The sequence below is a fragment of the Heptranchias perlo genome, chromosome 2 (genome assembly GCF_035084215.1).
Source record: "Heptranchias perlo isolate sHepPer1 chromosome 2, sHepPer1.hap1, whole genome shotgun sequence".
NCBI classification, from domain to species: domain Eukaryota; kingdom Metazoa; phylum Chordata; class Chondrichthyes; order Hexanchiformes; family Hexanchidae; genus Heptranchias; species Heptranchias perlo.
Genome location: NC_090326.1, coordinates 167,905,016 through 167,920,200, shown reverse-complemented (window position 1 = coordinate 167,920,200; position 15,185 = coordinate 167,905,016). Strand labels below are relative to the sequence as shown.

At 44.4% G+C, this 15,185-nt stretch overlaps 1 protein-coding gene across 1 annotated transcript in view; it reads left to right on the top strand.

The window, feature by feature from the left end:
* Positions 1 to 6,097: 6,097 nt before the first annotated feature.
* LOC137332557 (NFX1-type zinc finger-containing protein 1-like) overlaps positions 6,098 to 15,185 on the top strand; it is a 102,851-nt gene continuing 93,763 nt past the window's right edge. Inside the window, exon 1 of the mRNA XM_067996479.1 lies at positions 6,098 to 6,153. The gene's annotated coding sequence lies outside the window, so the exon portion shown is untranslated. The remainder of the gene's footprint in view (positions 6,154 to 15,185) is intronic.

Genomic DNA, 15,185 nt, shown 5'->3' with positions numbered 1-15,185 from the left:
ACTCGCTGCAGAATACCCAGCCTCTGACCTGCTCTTGTAGCCACAGTATTTATATGGCTGGTCCAGTTAAGTTTCTGGTCAATGGTGACCCCCAGGATGTTGATGATGGGGGATTCCGAGATGGTAATACCATTGAATGTTAAGGGGAGGTGGTTAGACCCTCTCTTGTTGGAGATGGTCATTACCTGGCACTTGTCTGGCATGAATGTTACTTGCCACTTATGAGCCCAAGCCTGGATGTTGTCCAGGTCTTGCTGCATGCAGGCTTGGACTGCTTCATTATCTGAGGGGTTGAGAATGGAACTGAACACTGTGCAATCATCAGCGAACATCCCCATTTCTGACCTTATGATGGAGGGAAGGTCATTGATGAAGCAGCTGAAGATCGTTGGGCCTAAACACTGCCCTGAGGAACTCCTGCAGCAATGCCCTAGGGTTGAGATGATTGGCCTCCAACAACCACTACCATCTTCCTTTGTGCTAGGTATGACTCCAGCCACTGGAGAGTTTTCCCCCTGATTCCCACTGACTTCAATTTTACCAGGGCTCCTTGGTGCCACACTCGGTCAAATGCTGCCTTGATGTCAAGGGCAGTCACTCTCAGCTCACCTCTGGAATTCAGCTCTTTTGTCCATGTTTGGACCAAGGCCATGATGAGGTCTGGAGCTGAGTGGTCCTGGCGGAACCCAAACTGAGCATCAGTGAGCAGGTTATTGGTGAGTAAGTGCCGCTTGATAGCACTGTCGACGACACATTGCTGAGGTTTGAGAGTAGACTGATGGGGCAGTAATTGGCTGGATTGGATTAGTCCTGCTTTTTGTGGACAGGACATACCTGAGCAATTTTCCACATTGTCGGGTAGATGCCAGTGTTCTGGTAATAAAACTCTCTTTAATGGGGATTCTGGTAATGAATCTCTCTTTAATGGGGATTCTGGTAATGAATCTCTCTTTAATGGGGATTCTGGTAATGAATCTCTCTTTAATGGGGATTCTGGTAATGAAACTCTCTTTAATGAAGATTCTGATAATGAGACTCTAATGGGAATCTGATGGTGAGACTCTCTTTACGGGGATTATAATGTTGAGACTCTATTTAATGGGAATCTGATGGTGAGACTCTCTTTAATGAGGATTCTGATAATGAGACTCTCTTTAATGGGGATTCTGGTAATGAGACTCTTTAATGGGGATTCTGGTAATGAAACTCTCTTTAATGAAGATTCTGATGTTGAGAATCTCTTTAATGGGGATTCTAAAAATGAGGCTCTCTTTAATGGGGAATATGATGGTGAGACTCTCTTTATGGGGATTCTGGCAATCAAACTCTCGTTAATGGGGAATCTGGTAATGAGACTCTCTTTAATGGGGATTCTGGTAATGAGACTCTCTTTAATGGGGATTTTAATGGTTGGTGTCTCTTTAATGGGAATCTGTTGGTGAGACTCTCTTTAATGTGGATTCTAATAATGAGACTCTAATGGGGATCCTAATGATGAGATACTCTTTAATGGGGATTCTGGTAACGAGACTCTCTTTAATGTGGATTCTGATAATGAGACTCTCTTTAATGAGGATTCTGATAATGAGACTCTCTTTAATGGGGACTCTGGTAATGAGACTCTCCTTAATGGGGATTTTAATGGTTGGACTGTCTTTAATGGGAATCTGATGGTGAGACACTCTTTAATGAGGATTCTGATGGTGAGTCTCCAATGGGGATCCTAATAATGAGATACTCTTTAATGGGAATTCTGGTAATGAGACTCTCTTTAATGGGGATTCTGTTGGTGAGATTCTCTTTAATGGCGGTTCTGAATATGGCGAGACTCTCTTTAATGGGGATTCTGGTAATGAATCTTTCTTTAATGGGGATTCGGGTAATGAGACTCTCTTTAATGGGGATTATGGTAATGAAACTCTCTTTAATGGAGATTATAATGATGAAACTCTCCTTCATGGAGATTCTGATGGTGAGACTCTCTTTAATGGGGATTCTGGTAATGAGACTCTCTTTAATGGGGATTCTGGTAATGAGACTCTCATTAATGGGGAATCTGATGGTGAGACTCTCTTTAATGGGGATTTGGTAATGAGACTCTCTTTAATGGGGATTCTGGTAATAAGACTCTCTTTAATGGGAATTTGATGGCGAGACTCTCTTTAATGGAGATTCTGATGGCGAGACTCTCTTTAATGGAGATTCTGATGGCGAGACTCTCTTTAATGGGGATTCTGATGGTGAGACGCTCTTTAATGGAGCTTCTGATGGCGAGGCTCACTTTAATGGAGATTCCGATAATGAGACTCTCTTTAATGGGGATTCTGGTAATAAGACTCTCTTTAATGGGGATTCTGATGGTGAAACTCTCTTTAATGGAGATTCTGATGGTGAGACGCTCTTTAATGGAGCTTCTGATGGCGAGGCTCACTTTAATGGAGATTCCGATAATGAGACTCCCTTTAATGAGGATTCTGATAATGAGACTCTAATGGGGAGTCTGATAATGAGACTCTCTTTAAAGGGGATTCTGATGGTGAGACTCTCTTTAATGAGGATTCCGATAATGAGTCTCTCATTAATGGGGATTCTGGTAATGAGACTCTATTTAATGGGTATTCTGGTAATGAGACTCTCTTTAATGGGATTTGATGGCAAGACTCTCTTTAATGGGGATTCTGATAATGAGACTCTCTTTAATGTGGATTCTGATAACGAGACTCTCTTTAATGAGGATTTTGATAATGAGACTCTCTTTAATGGGAATTTGATGGTGAGACTCCCTTTAATGGGGATTCTCATGGTGAGACTCTCTTTAATGGAGATTCTGATGGTGAGACTCACTTTAATGGAGATTCCGATAATGAGACTCCCTTTAATGAGGATTCTGATAATGAGACTCTAATGGGGAGTCTGATAATGAGACTCTCTTTAATGGGGATTCTGGCAATCAAACTCTATTAAATGGGGATTCTGGTAATGAGACTCTATTTAATGGGGATTCTGGTAATGAGACTCTCTTTAATAGGGATTCTAAAAATGGGGCTCTCTTTAATTGGGAATCTGATGGTGAGACTCTCGTTATGGGGATTCTGGTAATGAGACTCTCTTTAATGGGGATATTAATGGTTGGATTTTAGTGGGAATCTGATGGTGAGACACTCTTTAATGGGATCTGATGGTGAGACTCTCTTTAATGAAGATTCTGATAATGAGACTCGCTTTAATGGGGATTCTGGTAATGAGACTCTCTTTAATGAAGATTCTGATAATGAGACTCGCTTTAATGGGGATTCTGGTAATGAGACTCTCTTTAATGAAGATTCTGATGATGAGACTCGCTTTAATGGGGATTCTGATAATGAGACTCTCTTTAATGGGGATTCTGATGGTGAGACTCTCTTTAATGAGTGTTCTGAATATGGTGAGACTCTCTTTAATGGGGATTCGGGTAATGGGACTCTCTTTAATGGGGATTCTGGTAACGAGACTCTCTTTAATGGGGATTCTGGTAATGAGACTCTTTAATGGGAATCTGACGGTGAGACTCTCTTTAATGGGAATCTGATGGTGAGACTCTCTTTATGGGGATTCTGGCAATCAAACTTTATTAAATGAGGATTCTGGTAATGAGACTCTCTTTAATGGGGATTCTGGTAATGAGACTCTCTGTAATGGGGATTCTGATAATGAGACTCTCTTTAATGGGGATTTTAATGGTTGGGCTCTAATGGGAATCAGTTGGTGAGACTCTCTTTAATGGGATTCTGATGGTGAGACTCTAATGAGGATTCTTATAATGAGACTCTCTTTAATGGGGATTCTGATAATGAGACTCGCTTTAATGGGGATTCTGGTAACGAGACTCTCTTTAATGGGGATTCTGGTAATGAGACTCTTTAATGGGAATCTGACGGTGAGACTCTCTTTAATGGGAATCTGATGGTGAGACTCTCTTTAATGGGGATTCTGGTAATGAGGCTCTCTTTAATGGGGAATCTGATGGTGAGACTCTCTTTATGGGGATTCTGGCAATCAAACTTTATTAAATGAGGATTCTTATAATGAGACTCTCTTTAATGGGGATTCTGATAATGAGACTCGCTTTAATGGGGATTCTGGTAATGAGACTCTCTTTAATGCGGGTTCTGAATATGGTGAGACTCCCTTTAATGGGGATTCGGGTAATGAGACCCCCTTTAATGGGGATTCGGATAATGAGACTCTCTTTAATGGGGATTCTGGTAATGAAACTCTCTTTAATGGAGATTGTGATGGTGAGACTCTCTTTAATGGGGATTCTGATGGTGAGACTCTCTTTAATGGGGATTCTGATGGTGAGACTCTCTTTAATGGGGATTCTGAATATGTGACTCTGTTTTTAAGGGGTTCCTGAAGGTGACACTCCCTCTGCAAAAGCTCCAAAGGTATAGGGAGACCTGGAGGAGTTGTCGAGCTGCTCACGATGTCGATGTTAAACAACCAAGGAATGTGTGGCTGTCACGGCAACCCTGGAATGATGGTTTCTATTTTGCTGAATGGTTTCTGTTTCTCTCAATCTTGCAAAATGTTTAGCTCCAGATCCCGTGATTTCTTGTAAACTGTGACAGGCTGTGCTACGTCACATTCTGCTGACTCTGGGTCCTAGTGCCTTCTGATTCAGGATTGAGAACAGTTCTGCACTCTACATTCAATCTACTGTTTGCAGTATGTGGGACTATCATCTATCAGCTCGGGGGCAGCATGGGGGAAGGAGGCTGAAACTTTCTGAAGCTGAAATTTTCTGAAGCTGACACCACTAGGATTGTTTCCTCAGTGCATGGGAAATTTTGAGCATAAGCTTGGATCCTACTGTGAATCTGACCCAGGTCAGCAAGATAGAAAGTAAAGCTCCCTCTACACTGTCCCATCAAACACTCCCAGGGCAGGTACAGCACGGGTTAGATACAGAGTAAAGCTCCCTCTACACTGTCCCATAAAACACTCCCAGGACAGGTACAGCACGGGTTCGATACAGAGTAAAGCTCCCTCTACACTGTCCCATAAAACACTCCCAGGGCAGGTACAGCACGGGTTAGATACAGAGTAAAGCTCCCTCTACACTCTCCCATCAAACACTCCCAGACAGTTCTAAAATGCACATCTCATTACGCCTGTTGTGGGAATAAAGAATCGTAGACTTGTACAGCACAGAGGGGCCAATTCCCTTTTGAAAGTTATGATTGAATCTGCTTCCACCACCCTTTCAGGCAGCGCATTCCAGACCATCATAACAACTCACTACGTACATTTTTTTCCTCTCATATCGCCAATTATCTTAAATCTGCGTCCTCCGGTAACTGACCCACCCAGCCATCCAGGTTACAAGGGTTCTCTGCAAAAAAAAGGGGAACGCTATGACCGGAGGGTTAAACAAATCCTGTTATTTTTGAGAAAATAAAACATTAATTTTGATCTTTGCTTCATTGCAAACGTAACGTTCAGCTTGAAAAGAAAGCGAGAACTTGCATTTATATAGCGCCTTGCAGGACCTCAGGATGTCCCAAAGCGCTTTACAGCCAATGAAGTACTTTTGAAGTGTGTTCACCGTTGTAATGTAGGAAACACAACAGCCAAATTGTGCACAGCAAGATCCCACAAACAGCAATGAGATACATGATCAGATAATCTGTTTTAGTGATGTTGGTTGAGGGACAAATATTGGTCAGGGAACTGGGAAAACTCCCTAGCTCTTCTTTGAAATAATGGCCATGGGATCTTTCATGTCCACCTGAGAGGGCAGACGGGGCCTCGGTTTAACATCTCATCCGAAAGACGGCACCTCCGACAGTGCTGCACTGGGAGTGTCAGCCTGGAAAATGTGCTGAAGTCTCTGGAGTGGAGTTTGAACCCACAGTCTTCTGACTCAGGGGCGAGAGTACTACCCACTGAGCCACGGCTGACACTTTAAGTGCAAATAACCAGCGACTGAAAGATCGTTTACAACACTCACTGCTCTGATTCCCAGCTCAAAAGCAATGTAATGGCAGGCTCTAGGACCCAGTTGGCAGCCTCTGAGGAAGAGGGAGGAGCTGGCCTGCTTAAAGGAACACTCATCGCTGTCACAGATGTGAAACCATCCTGGGGTTTCTGTCCGCTTCATCACATCTTCAGGTGAGTCCAGCAAATTCACACCTTTATTAAAGTCAATTATTTCTTTGTCTCATTTTGTTGTTTCTTTCCCACTTTCTTCATCTCTACTTTCTTGTGTTTGTTCTCACTGTTTTATCTGTCTTTCTCCCTTTCCTTTCTTTCTAATGCAACAGTAACTATGCATCAAAAGTACTTCCTTGGTTGTAAAGTGCTTTGGAATGCCCTGAGGTGGTGAAAGGTGCTATAAAAATGCAAGTTCTTTCTTTCACACTCTCCTCTGTCTTTCTTTTGCTCTTCTCTTTCTTCCATTTCTTCCTCGCTCTCCATAACTATCTGCTGTGGATATTCTCTACACCACAGCAATGCTGCTCACTCCTGTAAGTGGTCCAAGTGTCTAATGTTCAGGAATGTGCCTGTGTTGTCAAATATCTAATACAGGGTAAATAAGGAGAAACTGTTTCCAGTGGCAGAAAGATCAGTAACCAAAGGGCATAGATTCCCCAACCATCGGAAATAGGGAAGATAGAGAGAAACTATCAGTTCTCCTTAATATCTTGAAAACTTCGATCAAATCACCCCTTAATCTTCTAAATTCCAGGGAATACAACCCTGGTTTGTGTAATCTCTCCTCGTAATTTAACCCTTGGAGTCCAGGTTTCATTCGAGTAAATCTACGCTGCATTCCCTCCAAGGCCAATATATCCTTCCTAAGATGCGATGCCCAGAACTGAACACAAAACTCCAGGTGTGGACATAGGTAAAAAAAAAGGATGAACATAAGAACATAAGAAATAGGAGCAGGAGTAGGCCAATCGGCCCCTCGAGCCTGCTCCGCCATTCAATAAGATCATGGCTGATCTGGTCCTAACCTCAAATCTAAAATCATGTCCAATTTCCTGCCCGCTCCCCGTAACCCCTAATTCCCTTTACTTCTAGGAAACTGTCTATTTCTGTTTTAAATTTATTTAATGATGTAGCTTCCACAGCTTCCTGGGGCAGCAAATTCCACAGACCTACCACCCTCTGAGTGAAGAAGTTTCTCCTCATCTCAGTTTTGAAAGAGCAGCCCCTTATTCTAAGATTATGCCCCCTAGTTCTAGTTTCACCCATCCTTGGGAACATCCTTACCGCATCCACCCGATCAAGCCCCTTCACAATCTTATATGTTTCAATAAGATCGCCTCTCATTCTTCTGAACTCCAATGAGTAGAGTCCCAATCTACTCAACCTCTCCTCATATGTCCACCCCCTCATCCCCGGGATTAACCGAGTGAACCTTCTTTGTACTGCCTCGAGAGCAAGTATGTCTTTTCTTAAGTATGGACACCAAAACTGTATGCAGTATTCCAGGTGCGGTCTCACCAATACCTTATATAACTGCAGCAATACCTCCCTGTTTTTATATTCTATCCCCCTAGCAATAAAAGCCAACATTCTGTTGGCCTTCTTGATCACCTGCTGCACCTGCATACTAACCTTTTGATTTTCTTGCACTAGGACCCCCAGATCCCTTTGTACTGCAGTACTTTCCAGTTTCTCGCCATTGAGATAATAACTTGCTCTCCGATTTTTCCTGCCAAAGTGCATAACCTCACATTTTCCAATATTGTATTGCATCTGCCAAATCTCCGCCCACTCACCCAGCCTGTCTATATCCCCTTGTAGGTTTTTTATGTCCTCCTCACTCTCTACTTTCCCTCCCATGAGGTCCTGCAAGGTGAATTTAAGGAGTTAGGAGATAAATTAAAAAGCAGGACCTCAAAGATAATGATCTCAGGATTACTACCAGTGCCACGTGCTAGTGAGTATAGGAACAGGAGATTAGATCAGATGAATGCGCGGCTGCAGGGAGGAATGTGTAGGAGGGAGGGATTTAGATTCCTGGGACATTGGGACCAGTTCTGGGGAAGTTGGGACCTGTACAAGCAGGACGGGTTACACCTGAGCAGGACTGGGACTGATGTCCTCGCGGGGGTGTTTGCTAGTGCTGTTGGGGAAGGTTTAAACTAGAATGGCAGGGGGATGGGAACCTGAGCAGGGAGAGAGAGGAGGGGGAAACAAGGATAGAAACAAAAGACAGAAACGGAAGAAGCAATAGTGGAAGGCAGAGAAAACAAGGGCGAAAAACAAATAGGGCCATAGTGCAAAATAAAACTAAGATGACTAGCAATCTTAAAAAGACACGTCTAAAGGCATTGTGTCTTAATACGCGGAGCATTCGCAATAGGGTAGATAAATTAACCGTGCAGATAGATATTAACGGGTATGATATAGTTGCGATTACGGAGACATGGCTGCAGGGTGACCAAGGATGGCAATTGAACATCCAGGGGTATTCAATATTTAGGAAGGACAGGCAAAAAGGGAAAGGAGGTGGGGTAGCATTGTTAGTAAAGGAGGAAATCAATGCAATAGTGAGGAAGGATATTGGCTCAGAAAATCACAATGTGGAATCTGTATGGGTGGAGCTAAGAAACACCAAGGGACAGAAAACGTTGGTGGGGGTTGTCTATAGGCCCCCAAACAGTAGTGGAGATGTGGGGGAGGGCATTAAACAGGAAATTAGAGACGCATGCAAGAAGGGTACAACTATAATCATGGGTGACTTTAATCTACATATAGATTGGTCAAACCAAATTAGCAATAATACTGTGGGGGAGGAATTCCTGGAGTGTGTACGTGATGGATTTCGAGGCCAATACGTTGAGGAACCAACTAGAGAACAGGCGATCCCAGACTGGGTATTGTACAATGAGAAAGGATTAATTAACAATCTTGTTGTGCGGGGTCCCTTAGGGAAGAGCGACCATAACATGATAGAATTCCTCATCAAGATGGAGAGTGAAATAGTTGAATCCGAAACTAGGGTCCTGAATCTAAATAAAGGAAATTGCGAAAGTATGAGGTGTGAGTTGGCTATGATAGATTGGGGAACTTTACTAAAAGGGATGACGGTGGATAGGCAGTGGCTAAAATTTAAAGAACGTGTGCAGGAATTACAACAATTATTCATTCCTGTCTGGCCCAAAAATAGAACAGGAAAGGTGGCTCAACTGTGGCTTACAAAAGAAATTAGGGGTAGTATTAGATCCAAAGAGGAGACATATAAAATTGCCAGAAAAAGCGGCAAGCGTGAGGATTGGGAGCAGTTCAGAATTCAGCAAAGGAGGACAGAGAGATTGATTAAGAGGGGAAAAATAGAGTATGAGAGTAAACTAGCAGGGAACATAAAAACTGACTGTAAAAGCTTCTATAAATATGTCAAGAGAAAAAGATTAGAGAAGGCAAATGTAGGTCCCTTACATTCCGAAATGAGGGAAATTATAATGGGGAACAAAGAAATGGCAGAACAATTAAACATATACTTTGGTTCTGTCTTCACAAAGGAGGACACAAATAACTTCCCAGAAATGTTAGGGAACCAAGGGTCTAGTGAGAGGGAGGAACTGAAGGAAATCAGTATTAGTAAAAAAATAGTGCTAGGGAAATTAATGGGGCTAAAGAATCATAGAATCATAGAATCATAGAAGTTACAACATGGAAACAGGCCCTTCGGCCCAACATGTCCATGTCGCCCAGTTTATACCACTAAGCTAGTCCCAATTGCCTGCACTTGGCCCATATCCCTCGATACCCATCTTCCCCATGTAACTGTCCAAATGCTTTTTAAAAGACAAAATTGTACCCGCCTCTACTACTGCCTCTGGCAGCTCGTTCCAGACACTCACCACCCTTTGAGTGAAAAAATTGCCCCTCTGGATCCTTTTGTATCTCTCCCCTCTCACCTTAAATCTGTGCCCCCTCGTTATAGACTCCCCTACCTTTGGGAAAAGATTTTGACTATCGACCTTATCTATGCCCCTCATTATTTTATAGACTTCTATAAGATCACCCCTTAACCTCCTACTCTCCAGGGAATAAAGTCCCAGTCTGTCTAACCTCTCCCTGTAAGTCAAACCATCAAGTCCCGGTAGCATCCTAGTAAATCTTTTCTGCACTCTTTCTAGTTTAATAATATCCTTTCGATAATAGGGTGACCAGAACTGTACACAGTACTCCAAGTGTGGCCTCACCAATGCCCTGTACAACTTCAACAAGACATCCCAACTCCTGCATTCAATGTTCTGACCAATGAAACCAAGCATGCTGAATGCCTTCTTCACCACCCTATCCACCTGTGACTCCACTTTCAAGGAGCTATGAATCTGTACTCCTAGATCTCTTTGTTCTATAACTCTCCCCAACGCCCTACCATTAACGGAGTAGGTCCTGGCCCGATTCGATCTACCAAAATGCATCACCTCACATTTATCTAAATTAAACTCCATCTGCCATTCATCGGCCCACTGGCCCAATTTATCAAGATCCCGTTGCAATCCTAGATAACCTTCTTCACTGTCCACAATGCCACCAATCTTGGTGTCATCTGCAAACTTACTAACCATGCCTCCTAAATTCTCATCCAAATCATTAATATAAATAACAAATAACAGCGGACCCAGCACCGATCCCTGAGGCACACCGCTGGACACAGGCATCCAGTTTGAAAAACAACCCTCGACAACCACCCTCTGTCTTCTGTCGTCAAGCCAATTTTGTATCCAATTGGCTACCTCACCTTGGATCCCATGAGATTTAACCTTATGTAACAACCTACCATGCGGTACCTTGTCAAATGCTTTGCTGAAGTCCATGTAGACCACGTCTACTGCACAGCCCTCATCTATCTTCTTGGTTACCCCTTCAAAAAACTCAATCAAATTCGTGAGACATGATTTTCCTCTCACAAAACCATGCTGACTGTTCCTAATTAGTCCCTGCCTCTCCAAATGCCTGTAGATTCTGTCCCTCAGAATACCCTCTAACAACTTACCCACTACAGATGTCAGGCTCACTGGTCTGTAGTTCCCAGGCTTTTCCCTGCCGCCCTTCTTAAACAAAGGCACAACATTTGCTACCCTCCAATCTTCAGGCACCTCACCTGTAGCGGTGGATGATTCAAATATCTCTGCTAGGGGACCCGCAATTTCCTCCCTCACCTCCCATAACGTCCTGGGATACATTTCATCAGGTCCCGGAGATTTATCTACCTTGATGCGCGTTAAGACTTCCAGCACCTCCCTCTCTGTAATATGTACACTCCTCAAGACATCACTATTTATTTCCCCAAGTTCCCTAACATCCATGCCTTTCTCAACCGTAAATACCGATGTGAAATATTCATTCAGGATCTCACCCATCTCTTGTGGTTCCGCACATAGATGACCTTGTTGATCCTTAAGAGGCCCTACTCTCTCCCTTGGTACCCTTTTGCCCTTTATGTATTTGTAGAAGCTCTTTGGATTCACCTTTGCCTGATCTGCCAAAGCAATCTCATATCCCCTTTTTGCCCTCCTGATTTCTCTCTTAACTCTACTCCGGCAATCTCTATACTCTTCAAGGGATCCACTTGATCCCAGCTGCCTATGCATGTCATATGCCTCCTTCTTATTTTTGACTAGTGCCTCAATCTCCCGAGTCATCCAAGGTTCCCTACTTCTACCAGCCTTGCCCTTCACTTTATAAGGAATGTGCTTACACTGAACCCTGGTTAACACACTTTTGAAAGCCTCCCACTTACCAGACGTCCCTTTGCCTGCCAACAGACTCTCCCAATCAACTTCTGAAAGTTCCTGTCTAATACCATCAAAATTGGCCTTTCCCCAATTTAGAATTTTAACTTTTGGGCCAGACCTATCCTTCTCCATAGCTATCTTAAAACTAATGGAATTATGATCACTGGTCCCAAAGTGATCCCTCACTAACACTTCTGTCACCTGCCCTTCCTTATTTCCCAAGAGGAGGTCAAGTTTTGCCCCCTCTCTAGTCGGGCCATCCACATACTGAATGAGAAATTCCTCCTGAATACACTCAACAAATTTCTCTCCATCCAAGCCCCTAATGCTATGGCTGTCCCAGTCAATGTTGGGAAAGTTAAAGTCCCCTACTATTACCACCCTATTTTTCTTGCAGCTGTCTGTAATCTCCTTACATATTTGCTCCTCAATTTCCCGTTGACTATTTGGGGGTCTGCAGTACAATCCTATCAAAGTGATCTCTCCCTTCTTATTTTTCAGTTCTACCCATATGGACTCAGTGGGCGAACCCTCGGATATATCCCCTCTCACTACTGCCGTGATGTTCTCCCTAATCAAGAACGCAACTCCCCCTCCTCTCTATCTTTCCTATAGCATCTGTACCCTGGAACATTGAGCTGCCAGTCCTGCCCCTCCCTTAGCCATGTTTCAGTAATAGCTATAACATCCCAGTCCCATGTACCCATCCATGCCCTGAGTTCATCTGCCTTGCCCATCAGACTTCTTGCATTGAAATAAATGCAGTTTAATCCAGTCTTCCCTTGGTCTTTGCCCTGCTTTCTCAGACCATCTGTCCGGTCATGTTCTGTACACTCTCCCTTACTGCCTTTTGTTTCTGTCACCACTTTATTTCCCACTGACTTCCTGCATCGGTTCCCATCCCCCTGCCACATTAGTTTAAACCCTCCCCAACAGCACTAGCAAACACTCCCCCAAGGACATTGGTTCCAGTCCTGCCCAGATGCAGACCGTCCAATTTGTACTGGTCCCACCTCCCCCAGAACCGGTTCCAATGGCCCAGGAATTTGAATCCCTCCCTCTTGCACCATCTCTCAAGCCACGTATTCATCTTAGCTATCCTGTCATTCCTACTCTGACTAGCCCGTGGCACTGGTAGCAATCCTGAGATTACTACCTTTGAGGTCCTACTCTTTAGTTTAACTCCTAACTCCCTAAATTCAGCTTGTAGGACCTCATCCTGTTTTTTACCTATATCGTTGGTGCCTATATGCACCACGACAACTGGCTGTTCACCCTCCCCCTCCAGAATGTCCTGCAGCCGCTCCGAGACATCCTTGACCCTTGCACCAGGGAGGCAACATACCATCCTGGAGTCTCGGTTGCGTCCGCAGAAACGCCTGTCTATTCCCCTTACAATCGAGTCCCCTATCACTATAGCTCTGCCACTCTTTTTCCTGCCCTCCTGTGCAGCAGAGCCAGCCACGGTGCCATGAACCTGGCCACTGCCACCTTCCCCTGGTGAGCCATCTCCGCCAACAGTATCCAAAACGGTATACCTGTTTTGGAGGGAGATGACCGCAGGGGACCCCTGCACTGCCTTCCTACTCTTCCTCTGTCTGTTGGTCACCCATTCACTATCTCCCTCAGTAATTTTTATCTGCGGTGTGACCAACTCACTGAACGTGCTATCCACGACTTTCTCAGCATCGCGGATGCTCCAAAGTGAGTCCATCCGCAGCTCCAGAGCCGTCAAGCGGTCAAACAATAGCTGCAGCTGGACACACTTCCCGCAGGTGAAGGAATCAGGGATACAGGAAGGAGCCCTGAATTCCCACATCCCACAAGAGGAACATGACACGGCCCTGGGATCTCCTGCCATGACTTAACCCTTAAATTAGCTTAAGAACAACTACAATGTCAAGAGAAAAAAAAAAGGAAAGAAAAACTACTTACCACTCCCTTTAAGGAGTTTACTCCTTTAAATTGTTCTCAATTTAGAGAATGTTAACTACACTAGGGACCTTGATTCACTAAAAAATAAACGCTACTTCCTATAAGACCTGCAGACCTTCCCTTTCCTTTTACTTCAGTTACTGTAGATAAGGAGAAATACTCACCTGAACCTACTCACCAATCAGGTGCCTCCCCTGTGTCGCGTCCCGATCTGATTCCTGACGTCACTTCGAACTCGGTCGCAGCTCCGCTCGGCTCGGCTCCTCTCAGCGCTCTGAAATCCCGCCTTTTATCGGACGCTCCCTCCGCTCGGCTCGGCTCCTCTCAGCTGTTCTCAGCGCTCTGAAATCCCGCCTTTTATCGGACGCTCCCTCCGCTCGGCTCGGCTCCTCTCAGCTGTTCTCAGCGCTCTGAAATCCCGCCTTTTATCGGACGCTCCCTCCGCTCGGCTCGGCTCCTCTCAGCTGTTCTCAGCGCTCTGAAATCCCGCCTTTTATCGGACGCTCCCTCCGCTCGGCTCGGCTCCTCTCAGCTGTTCTCAGCGCTCTGAAATCCCGCCTTTTATCGGACGCTCCCTCCGCTCGGCTCGGCTCCTCTCAGCTGTTCTCAGCGCTCTGAAATCCCGCCTTTTATCGGACGCTCCCTCCGCTCGGCTCGGCTCCTCTCAGCTGACAAATCCCCGGGGCCTGATAATCTACATCCCAGAGTATTAAAGGAAGTGGCCCTGGAAATAGTGGATGCATTGGTGATCATCTTCCAAAATTCTATAGACTCTGGAACAGTTCCTACAGATTGGAGGGTGGCAAATGTTTAAAAAAGGAGGGAGAGAAAAAACAGGGAATTACAGACCAGTTAGCCTAACATCAGTAGTGGGGAAAATGCTAGAGTCTGTTATAAAAGATGTGATAACAGAACACTTGGAGGGCATTAACGGGATTGGACAAAGTCAGCATGGGTTTATGAAAGGGAAATCATGCTTAACAAATCTATTGGCGTTTTTTGAGGATGTAACAAGCAGAATAGATAGGGGAGAACCAGTGGATGTGGTATACTTGGATTTTCAGAAGGCTTTTGATAAGGTCCCACACAAGAGGTTAGTGTGCAAAATTAAAGCACATGGGATTGGGGGGAATATACTGGCATGGATTGAGAATTGGTTGACAGACAGGAAACAGAGTAGGAATAAACGGGTCTTTTTCCGCTGGCAGGCAGTGACTAGTGGGGTACCGCAGGGATCAGTGCTTGGGCCTCAGCTATTCACAATATATATCAATGATTTGGATGAGGGAACTAAATGTAACATTTCCAAGTTTGCAGACGACACAAAGCTGGGGTGGAATGTGAGCTGTGAGGAGGATGCAAAGAGGCTCCAATGTGATTTAGCCAAGTTAGGTGAGTGGGCAAGAACATGGCAGATGCAGTATAACATGGATAAATGTGAGGTTATCCACTTTGGATGTAAAAACAGAAAGGCAGATTATTATCTGAATGGTGATAGATTGG